The following is a 25,364-nucleotide window of genomic DNA, read 5'->3' as shown; positions in this document are numbered from 1 at the left end:
ATTTCTGAATAAACTATAGCCTTAATGCATATCCCTGTGAGACTCCACTGATGGTCTTCTTCCACTGAGAAAACTCATCCTTTAGTCTAATCTTTGATTCTTATATCTAATGAGTTATTTATCTCTGTGAGGTCCTTCCTTGCCTGTAGTCCACAGCTGTTTAGTTTATTTAAGAGCCTTTGATGAGAGATCACCTTAAATGTCTGAAGTTTATGGAAGCTTGGGGTGAATTGGAAATACCGGGAAAATTTCTTAGCTTGATCTCTGTTATTCGTCTGTTTTTTGATGCCTTCAAAGAATTCCAGCAGATGTAGGAGGCTCAGATTCCTTTTTGCAAAAGCCATGTTTACTTAATGTGTTAAATTTATTCATGTATACACTAATTCTGTTCTTTACTAGAGCTCTCACCAATATGACCAGTATGGACATTAGACTTAGTGTTCTGTGGTTTCTTGAATCGCCGATGGATTTATTTTTAAAAACTCATTTCTTACTAGTTACCTTCCAGTCCTTTGATAATCGCAGCAATTTTCAGGGAAAGGTTACATACTATAGGTATTAGCTCAGATGATTCATATTTAACATTCTGTAAAAATCTTATATGAATATCATCTGCTTCCAGTGATACGCTGTTATTTGTGTTGTCTGGTTTGTGGGCTACTCTTAACAATGTTTTAAAATCAAGACAAGCCTTCTATGAATTTCGTTTGAACAAGATGCAGGTCTCTGAGTTTCTCAGGATTCTCCAGGTGAATAGAGATTTAAAAAAAAAAAAAAGGTTTTGGATTTTTTGTTATGACATTATCTTTTCTAAGTGCTTCCTTCATATCTATATAGCCCACTGGCTCTTGTAAGCGTCTTGCTCTTGATGTTTTCAAGGAGGATTTATTACAATTTTTTTATTTCTTCAGCAAACTGTTTCTAAACTCTTTTTTTCAGTCTGTGTTATTGTGCTTTTACCTTTAGTCTGCCAGAATTTATGTTCTTTTTAGTTTTCCTTTTTCAGACACAACTTCAGCTTTTTGCAGGGTACCTTTTAACTTCCAACAGCCTCCCTGATCCTGCTGTTTTATGATGCTAGCTTTTTGTTTTTCCTCTCAAGTCTTTTTTGACAGGCTATATGCATTTGCTTTGAGCCTCCAATATAGAATCCTAAAATAGTCTACCTGCCATCTGAAAACGTTTTACCTTTCTGGCTGCCACCTTGAGCATTTTTTTTATTATTATTTTTAGTTTTTACAAATTTCCTCATTTTTTTGAATTCCCCTTCTCTGGAATCAACCACAACCTCTGCATTTGCCAACATTTATTTATTTTTTTTTTTCTCCAGCGTATGCAGTCAAGAAAGAGATGAAAGGATTAAGTGCCTTGGCCTAGCCCGGTGTCTGGGAAGGATGGAAAGATCAGCCACTCCAATTTCACCAGTAACTGTGAAGAGGTGAAGAAGTGGCTTGCTGGGGTTGGAAGCTGCAAGAATTCATAGAATCATAGAATGAATCATAGAATGGCTTGGGTTGGAAGGGACCTTAAAGACCATCTAAATCCAACCCCCCTGCCATGGGCAGGGATGCCAACCATTATATCAGGTGTGCCAAGGCCCCATCCAGCCTGGCCTTGAGCACCTCCAGGGATGGGACATCCACAGCTTCTCTTGGCAACCTGTGCTAGTGCCTCACTGACCTTACAGTGAAGAGTTTCCTCCTAATGTCTAGTCTAAATCTATCCTCTTTTAGTTTAAGACCATTCCCCCTTGTCCTATGATTATCTACCCGAGTTAAGAGCCCTTCTCCATCTTTTTATAAGACCCTTTTGAGTATTGAAAGGCTGCAAGGAGGTCACCCCGGAGCCTTCTCTTCTCCAAGCTGAACATCCCCAGCCTTTCTTCCTAGGAGAGGTGCTCCAGCCTCTGATCATCTTTGTGGCCCTCCTCTGGGCTCACTCAAACAGGTCCACATCTTTCTTGTGCTCCTGCTCTGGAACGTCAGCTTCCTTCTCCCACCTGCAACAATTAAAAATCCAGGGAACTGGATAAAAGGCCATCTGGGCTGATTTATTACCACATCACTGAAGTAACACACTAACTAGCTGGAGCGTTCTGGAGTGGAGGCTGCTTCCACTATGCTGGTGAGAACCAGAGTGAGGTAGCAGAGAGTGACGCAGACAATGTCCAGTTCTCCCATGAACTGACATAGGTGTGCCAGGAAGTCTGGAAGGACAGTGTGTGAACACAAATAGTCCTTCACTGGGGTAGTGTCAGAGAAGCAAGGGCTTGGATTACGTCATGACTTGGATTTGCAGATAACAAAATCCTGGATAAGGCCCGACAGTGAAAGGAGGAAGACTGCAGGTGGCAGAGGCTGGTTTGCTAGCTGATTCTTTTTGGGTCTCTCCAATTGCACCTCACAGCGAGCAGTAGCTGCTTACTAACAGCTCCGAAGCTGCTCTGGAACTGGCGGGGGACAAGCAGTCTCTGCCAAGCAGGTGCCGCACTTCAGCGTGTGACTAAAGCTTGCTTACCAGTGAAAAGCATTTGCTTGGAGGTTGAAAGGCACCACCACTCAGCTGCTGCGAAATACATTTAAAGCCAGGGTGAACCAAACAACACCAGTTACAGTGCCACTGCTGACTAGCATTGACTGCTTAGCAACAGGGAGAGTGATATGGATACAGATGAATTGACTGTTTTCTGAGCAAGCTGGGTAGGAGCAGAAGTAATTAGCTGCTAGCTGATGAAAAGGCATGCTTAATTATTAGTATAATTATAGATATAATAGACCAGGAATTATTCAGTAAAAGCAGGAAAACCAATACATTACAAAGAAGGTAATCAGAATGGAAGAGAAAATGACAGCAGTGTGAATTCTTGAGAAGAAGATGTAAAAAATTAAGATGATAAACCTGGAATCTTTTGGATTTCCACCCTCTGACATATCAACTCAGTTCTACAATGGTGTAAGGATGTACAGAGCTGGCAATGCGTGTGGCTTGCATCATATCTGTCTTTATGTACTGTTGTTTTAACTGATTGTATGCCAGTGAAGTTGAGCTATATTTTCATAAATTTCAGAACCTGCACAATTTTGTGAGGGTCTTTGTTCTCCTGCCAGCAATATTATAGCACAGCCATTTAATTTGGTCAGTCCTGTGGGATGCTGAGCTATAGCTGGTTCTGATCAATATTGGTAATTGATTATAATTTTGATAAGGCAGCAATGCTTTCCCTTGGCATCTGAAGTAAGTAATTGCTCCTAAGAAGCAGTCATGTCAGTCAGCTGCCCTGCCTGTTTTCTGTGCAGTGGCAGAGACATTACTAATACATTCTTGAAATAGGATGTGTAATCACTGAAATGGATAATCTGGATAAAATTTCAAATACATATCTTCTGCTGTCAGAATGTAGATGTTGCTGGTTCTGTTCTTGTACTGGGGAGCAGGCCAGATACTCATGGCAGCAGCCGTGGTCTGGTGTCTTCTATAAGAATCTGGAACTGAGAGGCATGAGATTATGACAATGTTAGAAAAAAATTGCATATGCTATAGATGACGGTGGAATGGGAAACTGTCAGCAGCTGCTCTAATCTGGACTCTTTGAGACTGAAAGTAGTGGTGCCAAATGCTTATAAACCCTTTTACCCACTGCACTGGTTAGAAAGGAAAATTAAGATACAAAGATTTTATTGAACTACTATTTGAGGACTAATTATTAAAATGGCTTTTGATTAATGAGTTGCAAGTCCAGCTGGTTTGACAAATAGCATTTTGATAAGGAATTTGTAAGACGGATAGTCTTAAGATGGTAAGTTGAAGGTATAACGCCGTAACCTTAATGATGATGTTAATGCAGAAATGATGTAAATGTGCATGAGCAATTACTGTATCACTAGGGTACATCAGGACAAATTGAGTACAGACAAACTCTAATCAGCATCAGCTGAGTGCAGAATCATTGAAGAATGAAGCTGGAAGACATCTCAGCAGATCACTTAGTCTGTCTCCTTCCACAACAGAATCAGATCTGCTTACAACATTCTCGGCATATGAAGAACTGTTGTTTATCTTCCATTTTGTGGCAGACTTTTGTCTGCTACAGGACTGTTACTGCACCTATCCTGACTCTGTCCTGACTTAATCAGGACTGTTATTGCCTCTCTCCTCAGTCTTCTCTCTTCTGAGCACCTCCTGTTCTCGGTCTTTTGATTCAGGTCATGTTTTCCAGACCTCTAACCTTTGTTGTTATTCTTGCTGCTTGGCCTGTCAACCTTTTTTGAGGAGCAGTACCCAAGACTGGACGTGCCTCTGCACTGAGGTGTTACTAATATTGAGCACAGGAAAAGAACCTGCAAGATGTCTTGCAGGTAATTCTTCTGTTAATATATCCGTGCAGTGTTTTCTCTTTGCTCAAGAGAATGACCCCTGTTCAGCTTGTGATCTATCAGAACCTTCATGTGTTTTTTTTTTTTTTTTGTTTTTGTTTTTTTTCAGACTGCTTTCTGCCCATCTGATGTCTGTCTTGTATTTGTGCACTGTACTCCTGCCTAAGTTAAAATGCTACGCTTATTACAATTGAGATGACTCCTATTTTTATAGACAACTTGTCCAAGTTGTCAAAAGTTTTTAATACTTCTGTCCCCCATGTGTTTGTAGCCAGTCTTCACAGATTTAATCTTGGCAGATTTAATAAACACACAGTCCATTTCCTCATCCAGGCTATCAATAAAATATTGAATGGAACTGATGAACAGCTGAGTAGCCATTCAATTCGTACTTTAAATTTCACAGCAAACCATTGGAAGCTGCTCTGAGTGTGGATTCCGACCAGATTTGTCCTCAACCTGGGCATTCTTGTACTCGCATCTCATGTTGGATGAAGTTAGAAGCCTCAGTAGCATTGAGGTATGTGGTATCTGCTGCTTCTTCCCTATCTGCAAGATCTTACCCTTCAGAGAGGGAAATTAGACAGAATCTGCTTGATTTCTTCACAAGGAGCTCATGTCGACAAGTACTCATCTCCTTCTTAGTTTCCATGTGCTTAGAAATCATTCAGATTGTTCTTGTGTTTTTCTTTTCCTAGAAATTAAATCTCATGGTATCTTAGTTACTCTGTTTGACTTGCAGAATATAACTGCTAGTGGTTCAAGCTGCTTGAAATGTAAGAATTTTGAGGACAGTTGTGACGGCAATGATACAGACTTCTCACCAGTAGAAACCCTGTGCTAAATATGAAATTCCTGTGCTAAAGCACAGAGACACAAAAGATTCTTGAGAGAATGGTGACAGGAGTGTTTTAATAACAACAAAAAAAAATAATAATTTGGAGAAATTATGGTGCAAATTCAGTTTAACTTGAAAAAGAAATTTCAGGTTAGCTTTAGAGTATTCTGAATAGTTTGAAATACAAGTCTGAACAGTCTTGTAGAAATAAGATCAGGGTCATGCAAAAGAAGCTGGGAAACCTTAAATTTAGGCTTTGCTAACTTCTTTGCGTATATCAGATTGGTAGTGAACATCTAAGAAAATAGAAATAGAGATTAGACTAAATTTCATAACCTTTTAACCCAGAAAGCCTGGATCTCTTCAGTAAAGTGTTTTCTGAACTCTAATATATGCTCAGTGTTGACACGGGCTTATTCACAGAAGAGGATGACCTTTGCACAGCTCAATGATAAGAGCGTGTGTGATGAGTTTTAGTATCTTCTGTTCAATGCACCTACCTGACTGTAGGTTTGATCTGACCAAAACAAGGTATTAGACTTTGTCCCAAAGCACTTCTGCTGGCGTGTTTGATACTGTGCACACAGGAAGTGTATACACATTTACATGAACGCTCCAGTGTATCAGTCAAACAAGAAACGAGCATTGCATTGGTATGAACCCTTTGCTGGATTTCAGAAACTTATGGTGCCTGCATTTAGTATTCTAAGGTCGAAAAACATACCCCAGCAAACTCTTAATTGTTCATTAACAAGTGTTATACCATGGTTGTGCCTTGAAATGTTTGGAATATGTAACTGCTGGCAGAGGAGGGAAATCTGAAGTGTCATTCAAGTCCCAGAATATAGGCAGATGCATTCCATTTCGGGGACAGGAATTTTGAAGTGTGTGGGGGACCTGGTATGACTCTATCCTCTTTTGTCCCTTTTTTCACCATCTTTAGCAGTATAGATTCCCATCTAGTTCCCATTTTTTTTAAGCTTGAGAAGCTGCAGAAGTACTTTAGAAATCACTGGCGTGTGAAAATTGTTCTTGCGTTCTGGCATCCTTTGGTTTTGTGTGTGCCCTCCGCAGGCAGGTACTCAGTGTGAGGCTGGAAATGTTCTTGGTGATGAAGCTGAGACACATGGGAATTTACTGAGGGCAGGGGTGAAAAGTGAATCAGTATGGATTTTGTAACAGAGAGGTGAGTCATTTTTTTTAATAGTGAGGACTTCTGCATATTACCTCTAGGTGAGTTCTATTACAAGGCAGCTGTTAACATATTGCTGTGAATTGGCTTGGAAAAAAATTAAAATTGCAAAAGTACACAAATTTTAAATAGACAGAAATAATCATGACAATAAAAATGGTTGAAAGAACAGAGCTACAGCAACAAGGTATCATTTCTTAAATAAATGGGTAGCTAGGAAAGGGTGTAGGGAGACATGCTGCTTGGAGATCACAGAGGCACCTAGGCTTGACAGTTTCTATGACTGCATGAAACTGAGAAACACAGCCAAACCCCCGCTCTCTCCTAGCGTATTATACTGCACAGCAATCAGGTTTAGTAACACATTGCTGAGAGAGACTCCCACTATTTAGTATTCATTATAGATGGCATTTTTCAGATTGCAGCGCAGCAGTGTAAACAAGTGGTGCTGGAGGAAGAGTGGAGAACAGCATTTCTCTAAGTACTGATTTATTTATTGTTGCTATTCACTGAGCTACACAAACTTGTGGCACCACCAGTTTTGGGAAAGGAAAGTAACTCTCAAACCACCAGCATTTTCCAACACTCTTGCAGGAGACCAACACTGCAGGAGGCAAAACACAGTTCCTGCAGGTGGACATGCATGTGGCTTCCTTGTGAGGCTGAAACATCTGGTACATCTCTGTGAGTTGTCGTGGAGCTGCAGGCCTGCCTGGCTGCTGCCAGCTGCCTGATCTGTATTCCCATTTACACCATGCTTTGTACCCCTTGTCTGCATGAGGAAGGAGCCTGTTCCTACAGACGGGGTGCTGCTGTGCTGGACACCCACAGCTGCGAGCAGAAAGCTGCCTGGACAGGCTGGTATCCTGTGGGTGACAATTATCCTCAGGGTACAGAGTCTGACCAGCTGCTGATGTGTCCAACTCTGGGACAACGCCAGCTGATGCTGTAGCACCCAAAGAGCTATTCCCCATGTGCTTGCCCTGCTTTGCAGACAGAGGTGCACGGCCACTCTGCATCCCATGGAGGTTTGCCCACTCCTAGCTGTGTTTTGTTTGGTTTGTTTGTTTGTCTGTTTTCTGACACCAATTGTTTCCAGGTCAGTTGGACACCAGAAAGCAACACAGCTTTGCTATCATCCCTAAATCATTAATTCCTGTAGGCCACAAGGGTGCAGTGCCGTGGCAGTCCTCTCTATCCTTCCCTCTCCAGCTGGAGGTGTTGTGTTTCCTCCAAAGTGTCTCTGCTTTTGAAACACCTCGGTGGATGGATACCTATATTTTTTTTTTTTTTTTTGAGCATTAATGACAGATTGTCTTAAGGAGGGGGGGGTATTTGATTATCCCCACAACTACTTCACAGTAATACTTAACTTAAAACTGGGATCTACTCAAAAGTGTGTGAGCTTCCTAAAAGGAAATTAAAAGCAGCTGTTATAAGCATGTGGAAGATGAGAAACTAGATGAAAATATCCTATTTGAAGCTCAGAGCAATATATCACTAAGTGGAATAATTCTGCAAGGGACCAAAAAGGCAATATTCGAACAGTCAAGTAGAAGAGAGTATTCAAAATCCAGGAGTTCTGAGCAAATAAAGAAACTATTAAAAACAAAACAGCACAAAAAATACCTACACACACACAAAACACCAGAAGCCACCAACACAAAACATAAACTGTCAAGCTAAACCTGAAGGGCAGTCAAGGGAAAACTTTAAAGAAAAAATCAGTAAAGGAATAATAAAAACTGCTAGTAAAAATATTTTCAAAATTACCAGAATCAGGTACTTTTCCAGAGGTTTGTGATTTACTGTAAGAGAGGAAAAGTACTGAAAAGCAAACCTTTGTTGGTGCTCACAGTGGTTGAGGTAGGTTACTCTCCTGTGAGAGCCAAACTTATGGGGACAAGTGTAAGGAACTGTCTCAAATTAAATGCATTTTAGGACTAATTGATAAGATGAAGAGTCAGAAAGTGCCAAGACCATATGGTATTCACTCAAGAGCTCTGAAGGAAAACAAATATGCAATTATGGAGCTACTATAGTTTGTAACCTGTCACTTAAATCAGTCTCCCTGCAAGAAAGATGGAAGATGGTAAATGTGACAACAGTCTCTGAGAAGGTCCCCAGGAGTGAAGTGGAGAACTGCAGACCGTCACATTGGAGTCTCTACTGAACAAGTGAGTGAAAATTACAAGAATAAAATGCACAAATGGATAAACACTGATTTATTAGGGAAGGCTTTTTTTAGTGAGAAACCGCAATTTACAAATCCATTGTGAAATTCGTCATAAGGCTACTAAAGATGCAGGTAGAATGATGTAGTTAAACCAACATGAGAAATGCTCTGGTGGATCAGACTAGTGGTCCATTTGCCTGGACTGTCCACCTCTCATACCTATGGCCACAATTGTATAAGCCTTACTCATATCCCCCTCATTGTCTTCTCTCCAAACTGAGAAGCCCTTTTAGTGTCTCTTCTAAAGCAAGAACTAGGAATCAATTTAATCTGTCTTATGTTTCTTTACAAAACTTGTAATTAAGCTGTAAAATCCTTTGCAGTGGGTTATTATGGATGCTCAAAGTTTACTTGTGCTCTGGGGGTAGCAGGAAAAGTTAATGGAGAGAAATTAAGTTAAAGCATAACCTGTTAAATAGTAAAGCCAAAGACAGCAGCTCAAAAAATCCAAAGGCATGTTGAGAAACGGAATAATGTTCCAAGAAAGCATCACTGTATTCTCGGTGTGTTCTTAAACTCATTCTCCAGGCATTTGTATTGAAAGCCAGGCACTGTAGTAGGGGAACCTTCAGTCTGACCCAGGGCAGGCTTTCTTGTGCTTTGTTATGTTCTGTCAAAAGAAAATGAAACGTAGCTGTGCATGTAAACACTTCTGATGGTAATGGTGAACACTGAACTCATCTCCCCACTATACAAGCAAGCGATGAATTTTTATTTGAATGCTAATGAAGATCTCACCAAGATGCTGCTAGGTCTCATCTAGCAATATAAAGAGAAAAGCTACATGGTGGAAATGAGCAAAGGACCTTTATAAAAGGATGAAAATGTATTGTGAATATTGATGTTGTTAACCACTCACAGGTCAAAAGTATAACTAAATCTACTGATGTAATTTGAAGTAGGAAACTAAGTATTAAGAAGAACATTTTCATACAATTAATCCATCTGTTATGCTCTAAAGGGAAAAGCTGTTATTTCTTACGTCCCCTTAACTCCAAACAATCCAGGCTTTATAGTCAAAAACTAGATCTTCCTACAGTGATCTAATATATCCTAGATCTCTTTTAGTTTTTGGATCAGAGCTGAGGCAAGCTTCTTTTACAAATTTGTGCTGCAGTCTACTAAAAGAGCTGTTCCCTGCCAGGAGAATATTACATACAGTTCTGAGAAAAATGAACAGAGTCAGCTTGTTTGAGAGCTAACTGATGCTTACTCACAACACTGATAAGCCTGACATTTACTGAGAAGTGCCACAATTCTCAGTCCAATGAAAAATCCCAAGAGGATGGTTGTTTTTTTTTTTTGTTGTTGTTGTTTGTTTGTGTTTTTTTTTTTTTTTTTTCAGTGATGCTTCACATTCAATTGACTCAGGATAAGCTGGAGTTTTCTGAAGTATTTTAGTAAAAAAAAATAAAAAAATAAAGGAGCCCAACTCCTCCGCTTGAATTACACACAGATGTACTAGTCTTCCTTGGCACATTTGTTAATGGTTGTGGTATGTTTAATGATGCTCTACAAGTTGTCTGTGCCTTATGTGTCATATTTCATTCCTGTAGTGTATTAAAAGCACTTACATGAGAGTTCTTGGTGACTTGATTGCAATTACAAAAATTATACTCGGAATGGTGTCACTGAGCACCTTTACATAAAAGCTAAAACTTGTAGTGAGATACCTGTTTGTGATAGTAGGCAGTGTTCTGGCTCTTATTCTAGTCTCTGCATCTTGGTTTGTGATTTGGCTTTATGTAGCATCCATAATATATGGCCATATAGGATTCTTCTGGAATAAGCCCTGTGTGAGGAAGACTGTCAAAAGGCTTTCAAATGTTCAAGTAGATTATGTTAAGCATTTCCCTTTTCATCATTATTATAAAGATGTTTTCAAATAATTCTAAAATTTTAGTGATGCAAAACTTTCATTACAGACACTGTGATAATTGGCTCCTGCAATATCATGTTCCTTATCTAGGAATTCCATTATTCTGTTTTTAATTATCATTTTGACCAACTTTCAATGTGCAGAGATGTTTCTCAGGCTCGTTTTATATCCTTTTAAAATAGGCAAGTAACCCAAATAGTGGCTGAGAATTTTCTGACAAAATTAATTTTCAGGAAAAAATATTCTTATTTATCAAAACCTGAGCTTTTCGTAGGAACATATGTTCCAAATGTCAAAAGTTTCAAAATCCATCACTTCAGGGGCTAGTTTGTTCCCAAATTTAATCATCAATGCTGTTAAAAAAAATATAAGAAATAAAAAAAAAAATGCGTGTTTCATTTCTGGTTTGAATCACTTTCATTTTTCAGCCCTTAGTCTTTCTTCTGTCTCTGCTAGATTAAAAAGTGTTGGTTGATATTTTCCCCTTGTGAAGGTATTTATTGAATCACCCCACAATTGAGCTGTTTAAGTTTCTCAGTTACATGTTCTTCTTTTCTCATATGCTTCTTATGGCTCTTTTCTGCCCCCAATCTAATCTTTCAACAGCTTTAAATGTGAACATCAGAATTAGATATAATAGTGGTTTCAGTGGTGCTGTACCCGGAGGTTGAGCTGATTCCTTGCTTCTAATCACTCCTCCCGTTCTATCACGCTTTTACCTTGAGCATTTGTGGTGAGTTCCTTGTCCACTAAGACCACCTAAGTTACAAATCAGTAAACCATTGTACTCAAGGCACAATTTTCTGTTCTGTTAGAGCAGCCCATATCCTCTGTTGGTCCACCAACTGACTGTCTCTTCGTGAAAATACTCCTTTCATATCTTACATAATATTTAAGCAGAGAGCAGCCTCTCTTCTTGAATGTTCTGGATCTTGTAGTTCTGAAAAGCAGTCATGCTGTGTTTCTGTAAATTTGTTCTCAAACCTTTTATTCCTATGTAACATCATATTGATTTATTTATGAATAATAGAGGTCCTCATGTTTAGTATTTCACCTCTCAGCATTAAGCATTTAGTCTTCTTTCTCTGGTGACTGATAAGATAACTCTACATATATTTACATTCCTACAGCTCAGTCGGTACAGCCAATTTCAGTCTATAGCCTTTTCCATTACAAATTTTAGTTTTGCTAGATTTCTTACAACACTTTTTAAAAATATAAAATGAATTATTTCACTTTTATGACTTATACTTCTTTTGCATAGCTTATGGCCATGCACTACGGTATAACTTCGGTTTTGTCATTGTATTTTACAGTGTTCTGCTGTGTCAAGATCTGATTTTATTACCTGTGTTAACCTAGCTTTTTATTATTAGTAGTGGTATTAGTATTGATTTATATACACACATTTATAATTCTTAATTAGGGGGGCACCTTTGTTTAACCTCTTAGTCTGATGTCAGCCTGATATAATACAACCCCACTTATGAACTGTTCTGTGCTAAGCTTTTTCTCTGAAGTAGCTGGATACACAAAGTATTTTTGTTTTACCAACCCTTAGCAATCTGTTTGCCTTAGCTCATGACAGATTTCCCCCAGCTCCCACTTAATTAAACACATCATATATATTTTGCTTGTGGAAAGTCTGATTTCGCTTTTGACTTTTGATGGAGACCCTCACCTCCAGATAGTGTTGTCTTCTCCTCTGCCTAATTGGAGTTGTATGTATAACTGGAAGGATTTCAGAGAAACTGTCAACAGTACCCTAGGGCTAAATCTTCTAGCCAGCAGACTGACTTTGCCTTCCAGGATCCTTAGCTTGCACTTCCCTTTAAAATTTGTGACATGTAGTAGGACCTCATGCTCCTCCCCAGCACTTTCTAGCATCCACATAGGTGTCTCATAAAAGACCCCTTCATGTTCTGCCTACAAGTCAGCAAATCTCTGTCATCGCATCCATGGCTGCTGTTGCTCCTGGTATTTAAATTGATATCAGTGCAGTAGACAAAAAGTTCTCAACTAAAAATGCATTTTGAGATACAGCCTTCAATAGCGTTGTCAGCTTGCTTTTCCTCAGCTGGAAGGCAGCTTCCTGCTAGGCTGCGCTGTGCTAAACGTGCATTGTGAGAGGAGCCTGAGCCTCCTTGAAGGGGAGATAAGAGCAACTAATCTGAGCTTGGCCTACTCCCTGATGTCCTTTTAGACTGTGTTTGTGTATTATATTTGTTCTCTCTTTGCTCCTCCGGATCAGAAGCTCTGGCCTCAAACCACTCTGGGTATGTGATGTGATAGCTAGATGTGCAAGGAAGACAGTAGCTGAAGCAATTGCTGAAGCATTAGTGACTGTCCTGGAAGTTCTCGGAAGTGCAGGTAAGATCACTGAGCACTATACAAGGACAAACAGTTTACATTTTTGAGAAAGAGAAACCAGAAACCAGGGAATTAGAGACCACTCTTCCCAGAAATGAGTCTGAAAAAAATATTACACGATCAATTTAAAGCAAATAGAAGATAAAAAGAAAAAAAAAAAAAGATAGATTTACCAAGAATAAATCATGCGATCTCACTGTAATTTCCTTCTTCGAGAAAATAATGTCTAGTAGATGAAGAGGAGGCAGCAGATGGGACATATTTTGCTTTAGGAAAGCTTTTGAAACTGTTCCACATGATTCCCTCGGAAGCAGACTAAAGAAATATGGTCTGTAACAGTGTGCCCAGTATTTCTGGCTGGGTGAGACACTTACCTTCTTTCTGTATAAGGGAGAGACCATATGTTGCAGCCCTTCCTCTAACACATAAGTGTATTGTGAAAGCATAGAAAAGCCAGTGCTTCCTGGGGCAATGAGATTTATTGCGTATGTGCAGACAGATCCACATACTGCCGTGATCAGAGGCCCTAAGTGGGCTACCAGCAAAGATGGCCTGCGGCGTATTCAGAATAGTCCGCCCAGTGGGCAGCCCTCCTCCCTGTAGACTCTAGTCCAGATCCACAAAAGAGTGAGGGCATCCATGGCCACATTAATTGTCTTGGCAGGGAGGATGCTGTTCATAGTTTGAGGTTCATCATTTAGAAGGTATGTGGTACTACTGTCGTGTGGGTGGCAATGGTGCACTGTCGGACTGAGAAGTGGTTTTGACTGAAGTCCTGCTGAGGTATGTCCTGGGTCTTAATCTATTCAGTGTTTTAATTAATGGCTTATATAATTTAACAAAGAACTCAGTCATAGAATTTGCAGATAAAAAAAGATGCACTCTGAAGGTCAGGGTTAAACTTCTAATGATCTTGAGAAACTGGAGGACATGATCCACAGATAAACTATGAAATAAAGAGACAAGTGCTATGTGCCACGTTGATGAAGGAGCAATAAATACCAAAATACAAAAAGGGGATAATGGACTGAGGCTGAAGCATGCCATGGCAAGATACGGGAATTAGAGAAAATCAAAAATAAAACATGAATGATTGATCACACAAGTCTTTTCCTGGGAGGTATTAACAAAATATATTATTAAAATCTAGGAGTAAGTCTCATTTTCTGCAGTGCTGTTGAGGCCTTTCCTGGACCTCTGTATCCACATTTAGTGCTGGAGAGAACCGGTGTTGTGAATCATATGGATACCAACGACAGAAGAATGAGTGGGAAAGAAATTCTGAAAGTGGAATCACGGTGTTATAAATTGTCCCAGTACCAGACAAGCAGATTCTCAGTTGTTGGTGAGGTAGTTTTTACAAGAGAGAGAGGCTATATAAATCAATGTGAAACTAGATTGTAAGGTTTCAGCATTCAAAAGCAATGAGGTATTTTTATAGTTGACAGTTGTGAAAACTCACTAAATAAGCAACAACACATGGTTCAAGATGGCAGCTCCTCTTCTAGAGAAATAAGCAAATTCTTGTAATTTAGAAAAAATGAAAGAACTAAAATCAATAACACTGAGGAAGGAAATAGCAAAGAATGGTCTCAGCAATTAAAGTCCAAGCTAAGCAGGCCTCATGAAGAATGGGCAACTAGATCAATAAAAAATATAGAAATATACCTATACAAATACTGTGAGTCCGAAGCCCTAAATGAGGTGAACTAGAATGTCTGATTTTAAGGGAGGTTATTGACATAATAAATACCTCAGAAACTTGGCAGAAGGGTGAGAAGCTGTAATAGGGAACAAATGTAGAGGAAGGATGGAAAGGGGCACATTAGTGGTGAAGCAGTGGAGAGCATGAGGAATTGTCCCTAAATGAAGTTTCAGCAGGGGACATTTTGGAACAAATCAATAAAATGAACAGTAAGAAGGCACCGAGATAAGATGATACTCAGTCTAGAGTTCTGAAAGACCTCAAACGCTAGATTGAGAGAAAGCTAAATGTAGCATGAAGAGTGCCATTTAAATTGACCACATCGCAAGAAGAATGGAAAGTGGCAAATGTGTCTTCAGCCTTGAGAAAAAGGACTCCAGGACTAACGTGGAAAACCATAGATCAGGAGATCTCACTTCCAAACTGAATAAGTGGGTACAAACTACAATAATAAAGAAGAGAATCAGTAGACAATTTCATAAATGTGATTTATTTGGAAAATGTCATTACAGTTCTTGCAGAAGGAGACCATGTTTCATAAATCTATTTGAAATCTTTGAAGATGTCAACAAACTTGTAGGTAAGGCTGATCTAGTTGATGTAGTATGTAAGGACTTCCTAACAAATGTCAATAAGTCTTTCTGCAAAGACTCTTAAAGTAGTTCTGCTGAGATAATAAGGTGTTCTCTTGTAGGTAAATAAGACAGAGATGAAATGGGACAAAAAGTGGGAGAAAAGATTAATGTTCCCACTGGAAGGAGCACTGTGGTTTAGTCATGCAACTGTTAGAGTTAGGCCCTGTGCTTTTCAATATCCTTAAATGGTTTGGAAAGGAAGGTGAATATTGCTGTGACAAGGTTTGTGAATGATACAAAAAGAACTGAGATAGGCAAATCTAACCCTGAGAAGAGAGGCAGGTGGTTCTTGTGGTAGTGAGTGACTGTGTCAGAAATGGCATGTGAATGTCAATGTTAATAAATGCAAAGTAGTTTGTCTGGGCATATACATGTTCAATCATGTATTATTCAGTTAGGGATTGAACATTAAGTTATTATCACTCAGAAATGGAATTGCTGCAGGATAGCTCTATGAAAGCACTGATGCAATGACCAGCAGCAATCAAAAATTCAAACCAAATGACAAATTTTTAGAAAAGGAAAAAAGGAGAAGAAAAACATGATTATATGATTATGTCACTATATAAATGTTTGGCAAACCCACATATTGATTAATATGTGCAGTTCTGTTCATCCTGTCTCATAAAGGATAAAATAGAGCTAAAAATGATGGGTGGGAGTTATTTAGCTCAGAGATCTAGACACCTAAATTTAGGTTTCTATCTGTAGGTGTCAATCTATGAGGTAGATATCCAAACTCCACCACTAAATCAAAGTGTTTTAATCTGAATTCCACCCACAGATAGTATATGAGAAAGACAGAACGGTTTTCATATCAGGACAGAGAAAACAGTTAGACATGGGACAGAAATCTTGAAATCTTCTACCTAGATAGGAAACAATGAAGAGGAGATAGCTATTATTTTTCAGAACAGAAGTAAAGGATATCCTATGAAATTATTAGGCATCAGGTCTAAACCAGAAAGTCATACCTTCTCATATAACATATTATTAAATTGTAGAACTTATTGCCAGAGGCTGTTGTGTAGGTCAAAAGTATAAATGAATTAAAAATTTCTGGAAGGCTGATGGGAAGCCAGTGTCCTGCCAAACAGAATTACGAAGGCTCATTCAACTGTCAGAAGCAATAGAAGCCCTGACCTTCCTGTTCCAGGTAGAGGTACATGGGAAGGTCTCTGATGCAGCTAGGTAGGACGGTAAAGACAGTTGCTGGGTCAGAACAGAGACCAGGAGTGAGAAACTAGTCCACACCACACCAACATCTCTTCTTGCGGTCACTGGGACACCATGAAGGGGCATTCACAACTGGGATCTCAGGAACTGAAAGTGTGGTGTACCAGCCTAGGCTTTGGGGGGAGGAGGGAGAAAGGAAGGTACTGCTTGAAATCCTGTGCAGAAATTTTAAAAAACAAGGTAGGCTAATGGTAGCCATAGAACTAGCCATTAGCATAGGTAATTCCCAGAACTTGGAAACAAGAAGCGGTGTTCATAGTTCATGTTCTTCAGCACCTCAGAGTTGACTGAATCAAGAAAATACTACAAGCTTACCAGCAGTACTGCACTTCCCAGGGCTTGCAGATGGTTATTGTCCTGCCTGGGGTTTGAAATTGAGGTACTAGAATTCAGGTACTGCATCTGGTTTTTACTGGAGCAATGCTCCTGTGGTTTTTGAAGACTTGAATTGCTAACAACCACATTCAGCTCAGCTTATCTTGCTCGGTCCAGACTCCCTGGGTTTCACAGTTGGCACTGAAATTGCAGATAGGATCCTGAATGCAATCAATAATGACCTGCACGTGGTCAGTTTGAATGGATTGTCTCAGAGGAGCAGCCAACAAGATACGCACCACTGTGGAGAGTAAGCCTGGAGAACATCCCCAGCTCTCTGATATGGGGAAGAAAAATCTAGGTTGTACTGAATTATGAACATGACTTCTACTGTAGATAAATTTAGTTTAGTATAAAGCTGTGTGTAGTGGTCCCAAACTTTCATCTTTCCATCCTGCTTTCATTTTCCTTATTGTTTGGATATATTTTCATCATTCATTCTGTGCTGTAGGAAGTAAAAAAATGTTTCTATTTTGAGTTACTCAGCTGATTGTCCCCAGGACATTTCCACGTGGCCCTTAAATGAGTGGAGGTATTTTTCTGGTGTGCTTAGGCAGCCATGAACATGGCTCCACAGACCTCAGAAGGACTTTCCAGACATACTCTGGAAAGCAGTATTGCTCATCTACAGAGTGCAAACTCAGAGAATGATGACTTAATTAGAGTGGTAGCACTACTTAAAAACAAAATTTGAATCTAGTGCAGGTGTCTTTAAAATACACTTCAGTATTACATATGAAGCCTCTAATATCAGAAGTGGAAACGATTAAATGGGGGTAAATATGATGGTGGCTTTTGTATCCTTTGGTGTAAAGCATACTGAGCTGCAGCATGGCGAAAACAATTAGTGCTTTGGAGGCGTTTTTAATAAAGATCATTTGCTTAAAGTGAAACTTGCTGTAAGAACATGCAGGCTTTGGTAGGAGTTGCTGTTGCTGAATCAAGATGTGGCATCCTGTCCCTGAACAACCCAAGGGCCTGAGCCTCATGTCCACGAGCCTGGTAGAACACTGCAGCCTCCCTCTCCGACATGAAATTCCTGCTTTATTACACACCTCAAAGACCGTGATTACAAGTGCGCTTCTGCCAGTGCCAGTATGTGACGTAAGGAGTTCCTTCCCCTTTCTGTCCCAATACTGATGTACTGTCACAACTGTGGGGCTGTCACAGGAGCTTCTTATGCTGGCACAGCCTCTGAAAGGAAAAGATTTGTAATTACATGCAAAAAAGAGTGCTCTGAGTAATCTGTGAGCTTTGGTATGCATATGTATATTGTTCGGTCTCTGGATAGGGATGATCTGCTTTACATGAGCGCTTGTCACCAGGGCAGGACTTGGAGCTTACTGCCTGATACTCTGTTTGAATGCTGTGACCGCAGGACTGTTCATAACATTTCTTGCCTTTTTTTTTGACCTAGAAAATATTTACTGATTTTTTGCAAATCAGAACTGCTGACCCTGGAAAAAATTAATAAGGTATTTTGGTGCCTGTCAGGGAGTTGCCAATGGAAATCGGGGTCAAAATGGTATCACGGTTCTGGACTTAATTAGATAGGCATCTTTTTTTGAGACAAGTTACTGTAAAGAGTGGACATTGGGGAATTTTCTACATTTAGTTAAGAAGAAAACAGCTTTAAGATTTGCTTCTCCATTCCTGGGAAATAAGTTATCTACATGGCTTTGGATTGTTCAGCCAAATGTCTCTGTTTTTTCACGGTATGTTTCACAACATATTTGTTACGTCCAGACATAGAACGTTAGAATTAATCAAAACTGAAACATTTGTCGAGAAAGCCATTTCACGTCCATCTTTGTCATGAGACTGGATGCTCTGATAGGGATTAGAGGTTGTTACACTAATGACTTAGATTTTTGTCTTGTTGCCAGAACAGTTTCCCAATTTAGAACCTTTTCTTCTGATTAATATTTGTATTCCTCCCACAATTCCTCTTCTTATAGGAATTCGTACTGGGAATTATTCCAGACCTACATAATGTCTCTGAAATCTTTTTATCCCTCTGTTTGCTGATCAGTGGAAAGGATTTTAATGCCAGGTTAGGTAATCGAGATAAATCCTAACTTCATCTAACTTTATCCCTCAACTATGTCTTGGATATTCTAGAAACATTTTTTGTGATCCATAAATAAATTCACATAGGATTTTGATTAATCTTTTTTTTTTTTTTTTTTTTTTTGGCTCTTATTTTTCCAGTGAAGCCTCATTACATTAAATGTGAGATCAAACAGAGTGTATTACAACTTCCACTATTCAATTTGCACTAGTTTGTTCAGTGCAACACTTTTTTGGGAGGTTGAAAACATCCGTAAGCTCCAAAGAGAAAGTTTTGTGCACAGATTGGCATATATAATATATTTTGGTACTATCCTGAAGCAGGGATGGTTTCTACCTAATAATGTTTTCTAGCCCCACTCAGTCACTCAGTTATATTAATGCACTCACATAGCAATGTAAAGTGTACACTGATTTAATTCACTTCACTTCTCACTGTAACTTCTTAGAAAGAAGAGGAAGTTGTGCCTGTTTAGAGCAGTTCTCTTGCAGGCACTTGGAGCCAGCAAAGACCTGGACGCCTGTGCACATTGCGAGAGGTAAGGCTCCTGGCTCTGAGCACTGCATCACAGCACTGCAGTCCTGCAGGCTGATTCCCTGAGTTTCTGTGTGCCCGTGTATTGAAACATTTCATGGCCACAAGCCAGCCAATTCTCATGCACTGGGACAAGTATACACCTAAGGAAAAGCTTCACAAAAAAACTATCTCAGCTAGAAAGCTATTTGACATCACACGTAGGCAACAACAGGAAAAAGGCTTGAGCTGGTATCTCTTTAGCCTTTTTCTTTCAACACTCCTATCCTGAAACCTTCTGCTGAAGTTAACCCAGAAGTCAGAGCTTCCTTACCAAGAAGAAAACTTTGGTTTGAGAGACTGCCAAGTGACAACTTGCTACTTCGGAGCCATCAGGTTAAATGAGCCCAGGAAAGGTGGTGGCTTCAGTTTGTTAGGAAAACTGGACTCCATGTTACCCTTGACAGTCCTAACGATAGATAGGATGGAAAAAAACCCTCCCTTGCTTTGACCCGGAGTTGCTCTTTCCTCTGATGGTTCATTGATTCCCTTTGCTTCCCTTCTCATTTAACAGATTTTATAAGTTGGGCATTTACAGATCTGCTGCTATTAACATTCAGTGTTAGTGGACCCGAGAGCTTCTTTGCCAACTATTCTGGAGCTTCTGAGCCTGCTGATTTAAAAATGTTCATTGCTGATAGATTCTAACATCTTTCTCAGTTACTAATAGACTGGAAAGTATTTCATCATCTTCAAGCAATGAAAGCAAATCATCCTTCTTTCCAAATACTGAATAAAAGTCTGTTTGAACACTTCTGCATTTTCTGCATAATCCTTCACAATTCTACTGTCTGCACTGAGCAGTGACCCTGTACTGTTGCTAGGATTTCTTTTGCAAACACAACTTTCTTGTACTAAGCTCTGTCAGCCATGGATTTTATTCTGAGGTTTCTTTGTTTCGTGCTTCTGTTCATGTAGGTCAGGAGTTTTCCTGGCTATTGATTTACAACGAGTTATATGCAGTACTAGTGTTTGACATTTCTGTCTTTGTTTTTCTTTGCTGATATCACTACCAAACTTTTAGCATGTGAGTCAATTGTTTTAAAATTACGTGCTGACTGCCTGACTCAGTCTGTTAATTTTTGCCCCCCCCCCCTTTTTTTTTTTTAAAGTGCCAGGTTAAATGCTAAATGGCTTGGAAAAATGTACCATTTCTCTGGTGTTTAAATATGTATATATATCTTTGTGTTATATATTTAATAATATGTACATATACCCCCCAGTAGCAGTCCAATATAGTCCACTTTTGACAAGCTGGAGTCTTTCAATATTTGAAGTAGGGGCTTTAAATTTAGCAAAGGAGTAACCCTGGTGAACGATTCTGGTGCATTTCGCTTTTTTTCTTTTTTATCTGACGTGTCACAAATCTCTCATTGTGTTACTTTACGTGTTCAGCTGAGGCTTGCCAGTGTTCAGCGATGTATTCCGCGGAGACCTTGTCCAACAACAAGCACCACTCCTGTCTTCAGGCACGAGCAGGATTTTACCTGCAATGCACAGCAGAGGAGCCAGCACGTGCTGGCAGACCTCAGAAGCAATGCAGATAGGAGGATGTAGAAGGTAAGTAATTACGAAGTAGGAAGAGGAGAAAAAATAGCTGGATGCACAGAGGTGGGGCCAAGGAAAGTCTATAGGGTAGAGGTGGAAAGATCAGTGCTCGTTCTATTGTGTTCCCTGTGAAGAATGTGGAACAGAGCCCAGCACCACGCGGTGCCTCCCATGCAGATCTGGCAGCAAATACGTGAAACCACCAGCACAGCATGTCTGTTCAGACACAGTCTACTTAAGGTCTTCATAAAGGATGACAGCATCTTACTGTTCTCAGGAACCTTGTTATTTGCAGCTCTCAGGCCTCAGAAGGCTATTAGGATACTAGAATTGCATCTTTTCAGCTGCAGTGCCTCGGGCACAGCTCTGTCTGGGCAGGGCTACCTGTGCTCCTTCTGCCTGGAGAGGCATCCTGGTACAGCTGCAGCAGGGCTGGAGGGAAGGCAGGCAGTAGAAGCGGCAGGCTTACAGATTGTGGCACGATCATTAGAGTTCAGGTGGAAAATCTGCCCCCACGCCCCCCTTTCAAAAACTGTTTATGCTCCCCGGACTTTCATATCCCTTGTGCTGCATCAGCTTATGTTAGAGATCCTCATCCCTTCATCAAAGCTGTTATCTCTTGTTCACACCAGCCTCCTGACACCACTCTGCTGACCCTGTACAGAGTATACAAGCAGGTAAACGTACAGAATACATACACAGAGAAATACATGCACACAGCTACTTCTGCGTGCAGTAGCAAACTCCTTGCACTAGTGCTGTATCCTCTCCCTCTGCTTGTGTTTGCTTTGGGTTGCAGATTTCTGCAACCACAAGCTGTTAATTGACAGTCCAGAAAATTATCTAGGAAAGAATATATATTTATATTGTGCTGTTTTTTTTTCCATAGCATCCACTGCAGATGACAAGATGAGAGCAGGGAGAGTACATGCCTCTTTGATTTGTCTGAGTAGGTAGGTTTTTTTGTGTTCTTTGTACCTTAAAGCCCAGTGGCTTTCTTTTCTCATAACTACAGTTAAAGCACTTTCAATCTGAAGGGCTTTTCTGTACTGAACCTTTGTCTTGTACTCGCACCACTGTATCTCTTCATTTTCATTAGTAGCAGATGGAGCATGAGTCCCAGTTCTTTCTTTCCATCCTTCCTGCCAAGAGATCTCTGGTGCCTAGGCATATTTTGCGGATACTTAATCTTGTGCTAGTTTTCATCCAGTGATTTTGATTAATTTTATCCGTGTACATAAAATTACTTTGTGAGTGACACTTTTCATTAAAAAATTCTGTTGAAAGTTGGGTTTACTAACCTGATTCTGGTGAAAACATTTTCTGCTTACTTTTTTCAAATTCGAACCTCATTATTATTTTTTTGTAATCCACTTTTAATTGTAAGTACCCAGCATTCTGCTAGTTCACGCGGCACCAAATGACACAAGGTTGCTCTGGAGTGCTCCAGTGAGCATCTTCTGGGGAATATTGAAATTCCATGGAAACAACATGAGCACCATTATCTGAAACAGCCTCTTCAGGCAAACCATATGGGGTGAAATATTCTGCGCTGCTTCAATAATCCGAGCACAGATATGTTCACTGGTAACTCTGCAGTAAGCATCACTCATTTGCTTTGTCTGTGCAGTATTAATGAGCCATTTCAATAGACAGCAGGTTTCAACTATATTTGGTGCATATTCATGTTGCTTCCTTCAAGTTGTTTCAAAACTCCTTCCACTAGATTAACTAGAAAGTCGCAGTTACTCTGTCAAGTGCTGGGTACCAAGGACAAGGGCCATCCTGTCCTTTCCAGTCTTGGCTGAAGAGTGAGGCTAATGTTTGGAAGAGAGTCAGTGTGCTAGGCATGCTGCCTTTGTGGAGAGCTCCTTCAGCAGGGAGGCTTTGCTGCTGCTTTCACGACTCTGTGCTGGGGCTACTTCTTTCTCTGCGTGTAAACCCTTCCCTATTATTTTCTGCTTCATCTGCCATACAGGGTTTGTGGTTGCTAGCAAGCAGTGGAGCCTTAAGATACTTCTTGCAGGCAGACTCATTATTATGATGGAGGAGTGAGAACATACAAAACTCAAAATGGGGAGCACGTAGGGAAAGGGTGTATGTTTTGACTAGGCTGATTTGTGCTATGCCTCCAAACATCTCTCTGTGTTGCTGTTGTGATGTGGTCGGGGGAGCTGAATCACTCCAGACATTGGTCTAGGTACCTACAGAGCCTCCCTTTGCATGAGCACAGCATATTCCATGGGGCAGACAGATTCTGAAGAACTCAGAGATGAGGCATGAGAACCATACTGCACACAGAGGCCTCTGAGGGTGTGCTGAAAGCCAAACAGAGGGTTCAGGTTAGTACTGAAAACCACATGGAAGGTTTCAGGGAGTAGAAAAAGCCACTTAAAATTAAAGAAATCCTTTGAAGGACACCCTTTTCTCTTTGTCAGCATTCAGGAACACAGTCCTTCCTTTATCTTAGTGCCTTGTTCTGATAGCTATATGGAATCCAACCTGGACAGCAGCTGAAAAAACTTACAAATTGATTAGTAAGGTTACTTACAGGTCTTTCTAGGGGAAGACATTCACACCACAATCTTGAACTAACCACTTCCCAAGCAAGGGAACTCATATATTTAGACAGCACCACAAGGATAATGGAAAGAAGCTGAGGGCTGCCAACACCAAACTAGATTAGCTCAAGTGTTTTGGTTGCTGGTAGTTGGAGAGACAAAGTTGATGTTTTCTTGAAATAGCAGTTCTGTTTTTATAGTATGTCCATTTTACCAAAAAAGAGAAGAAAATGAATACATGATTTATCCAGCAGGACTGAACCAGCGATGCTGTGGCTGAGGGGAGGCAGAGGTCGGCAGCTGAGGGCTGGAGCTGCAGCCACATCCTCAAATTGCAGCAGTGGAGTTTGATGCTGTGGTTGTGCTGGGGCTGCTGGGGGAAGAGCTGGATTAGCTGAGTGCTGCAGTGCCTCTCAATCTGGTGAAAGAGCTACAGGTGAGTGGTTTTTTTCTCTTCTTTTTTTTTTGAAAAATCCTTCTGAAGAGGAGCAAAGACTAGTGGCTAGAACGGATGTCTTTGAGTCAGTCCTACACCCTCTCAAGTCCCTGTATTTCTTGTTATATAATATTAGAAGCAAGTTTTATTGTACCATCTTCTCCTCCTCTCTAAAAAATGAACTGATAACATCGCACCAGTTCCAAGGCCATGCTGGCTGGCTCCTTTTCTCACATTGTTCAGTGCTCTACCTGAATTCCTGCTGCCCCTCTAGAGCAGGTACCATGCTGGTCCACTTTATTTTTGTCTCTGGAAACCGCAGTAATTTTAAGTATTGCCTTTTCCAGGGGCAGACAGCCCTCTGCCTTGGCACAGGCTCTTCTCTGGAGTTGTTGCAGTTCACTGGAGAGGTTTGGCTCCAGTCCTCCCTGCACCGAGAGCCGGGTGCTCTGGGGAGCTCCTCAGGGCTCCCCCAGCTATCACCAGTGAAGGGGGACGTGGTTGTTGGAGCCTGGGGGAGCCAGAAGGAAGGACGGCTCCACTGCTGCCAGTGTCCAGCTGTCGATGCTATCCCTGGTGTGACCAGCTGTGGGGACAGCTCAGGGAGCAGGACAGAGATGCCATGGCTAGTGCCTAGGTTCCTCTGATGCCCTCGTCAGCTCTGAGGTGTCCCTGGCGAGGGGATGTGCCCATTGCTGGGGCTCCTCTGCTGTCCTTTGCCACCCAGGGCTGTGTTTGGTGGGGAACAATGCTGCGTTTGGCACCCAGTGTCTGTATTTATTAACAATCTTGGGTGTTGATAAAAAAAAAAAAAAAAAAAAAAAAAAAAGGGTGACATTTCCTGCTTTTGCCTTCTCACTGCTGCTCAGCAGGGCATTTGGGGGAGCTGCTGGAAACCCCGACTCCTCCCAGCATTAAGCCAGTTCCCAGCCAGCATTTGCTGAGTTGGAGTTTGCAGGACAGGAGCCTGACCTGGGGTGCTGGGGAGACCCATGTTGGTCTGATTCTGCCCACATTTACTCATGAAGAGCTTCTCTTTCAGTACAAATGATGCTGTTTTCCCACAGACAAGCAGCTGAAGCCCCTGGCAAGGAGCACAGCCCAAAGGATAGAGGGAGTGATGGAGGATGTGGGCACAGAAGGAGATGTTGGATAAGTGCCCCAAAGTGTGGGCTGACCCTGAGGAGGCTTTAGGGTCCTGGACACCCCAGTATTGGTCAGCTGTGCCCAGAAGGTCCATGGAAGACCTGGCAGGGATCCCTTGCTACTAGGCAGAGGCCTGGTGATCCCAGGTATGTGGCAGTGGGTGGGGGTGCTGTTTCCAGGGCTGTGCAGT

At 40.8% G+C, this 25,364-nt stretch overlaps 1 long non-coding RNA gene across 1 annotated transcript in view; it reads left to right on the top strand.

Moving 5' to 3' along the window:
• LOC311444345 overlaps nucleotides 1–25,364 on the top strand; it is a 32,136-nt gene that overhangs the window by 5,606 nt on the left and 1,166 nt on the right. The window contains exons 3-8 of the long non-coding RNA XR_014697838.1: nucleotides 4,780–4,893; nucleotides 6,286–6,397; nucleotides 20,879–21,043; nucleotides 21,921–21,984; nucleotides 23,844–24,028; nucleotides 25,096–25,320. This is a non-coding gene — a long non-coding RNA (uncharacterized lncRNA). The remainder of the gene's footprint in view (nucleotides 1–4,779; nucleotides 4,894–6,285; nucleotides 6,398–20,878; nucleotides 21,044–21,920; nucleotides 21,985–23,843; nucleotides 24,029–25,095; nucleotides 25,321–25,364) is intronic.

Source organism: Aythya ferina (assembly GCF_964211825.1).
Source record: "Aythya ferina genome assembly, chromosome: 14".
Taxonomy (NCBI): domain Eukaryota; kingdom Metazoa; phylum Chordata; class Aves; order Anseriformes; family Anatidae; genus Aythya; species Aythya ferina.
The sequence above is the reverse complement of the archived record's forward strand: the minus strand, read 5'-3'. Positions and strand labels throughout refer to the sequence as shown.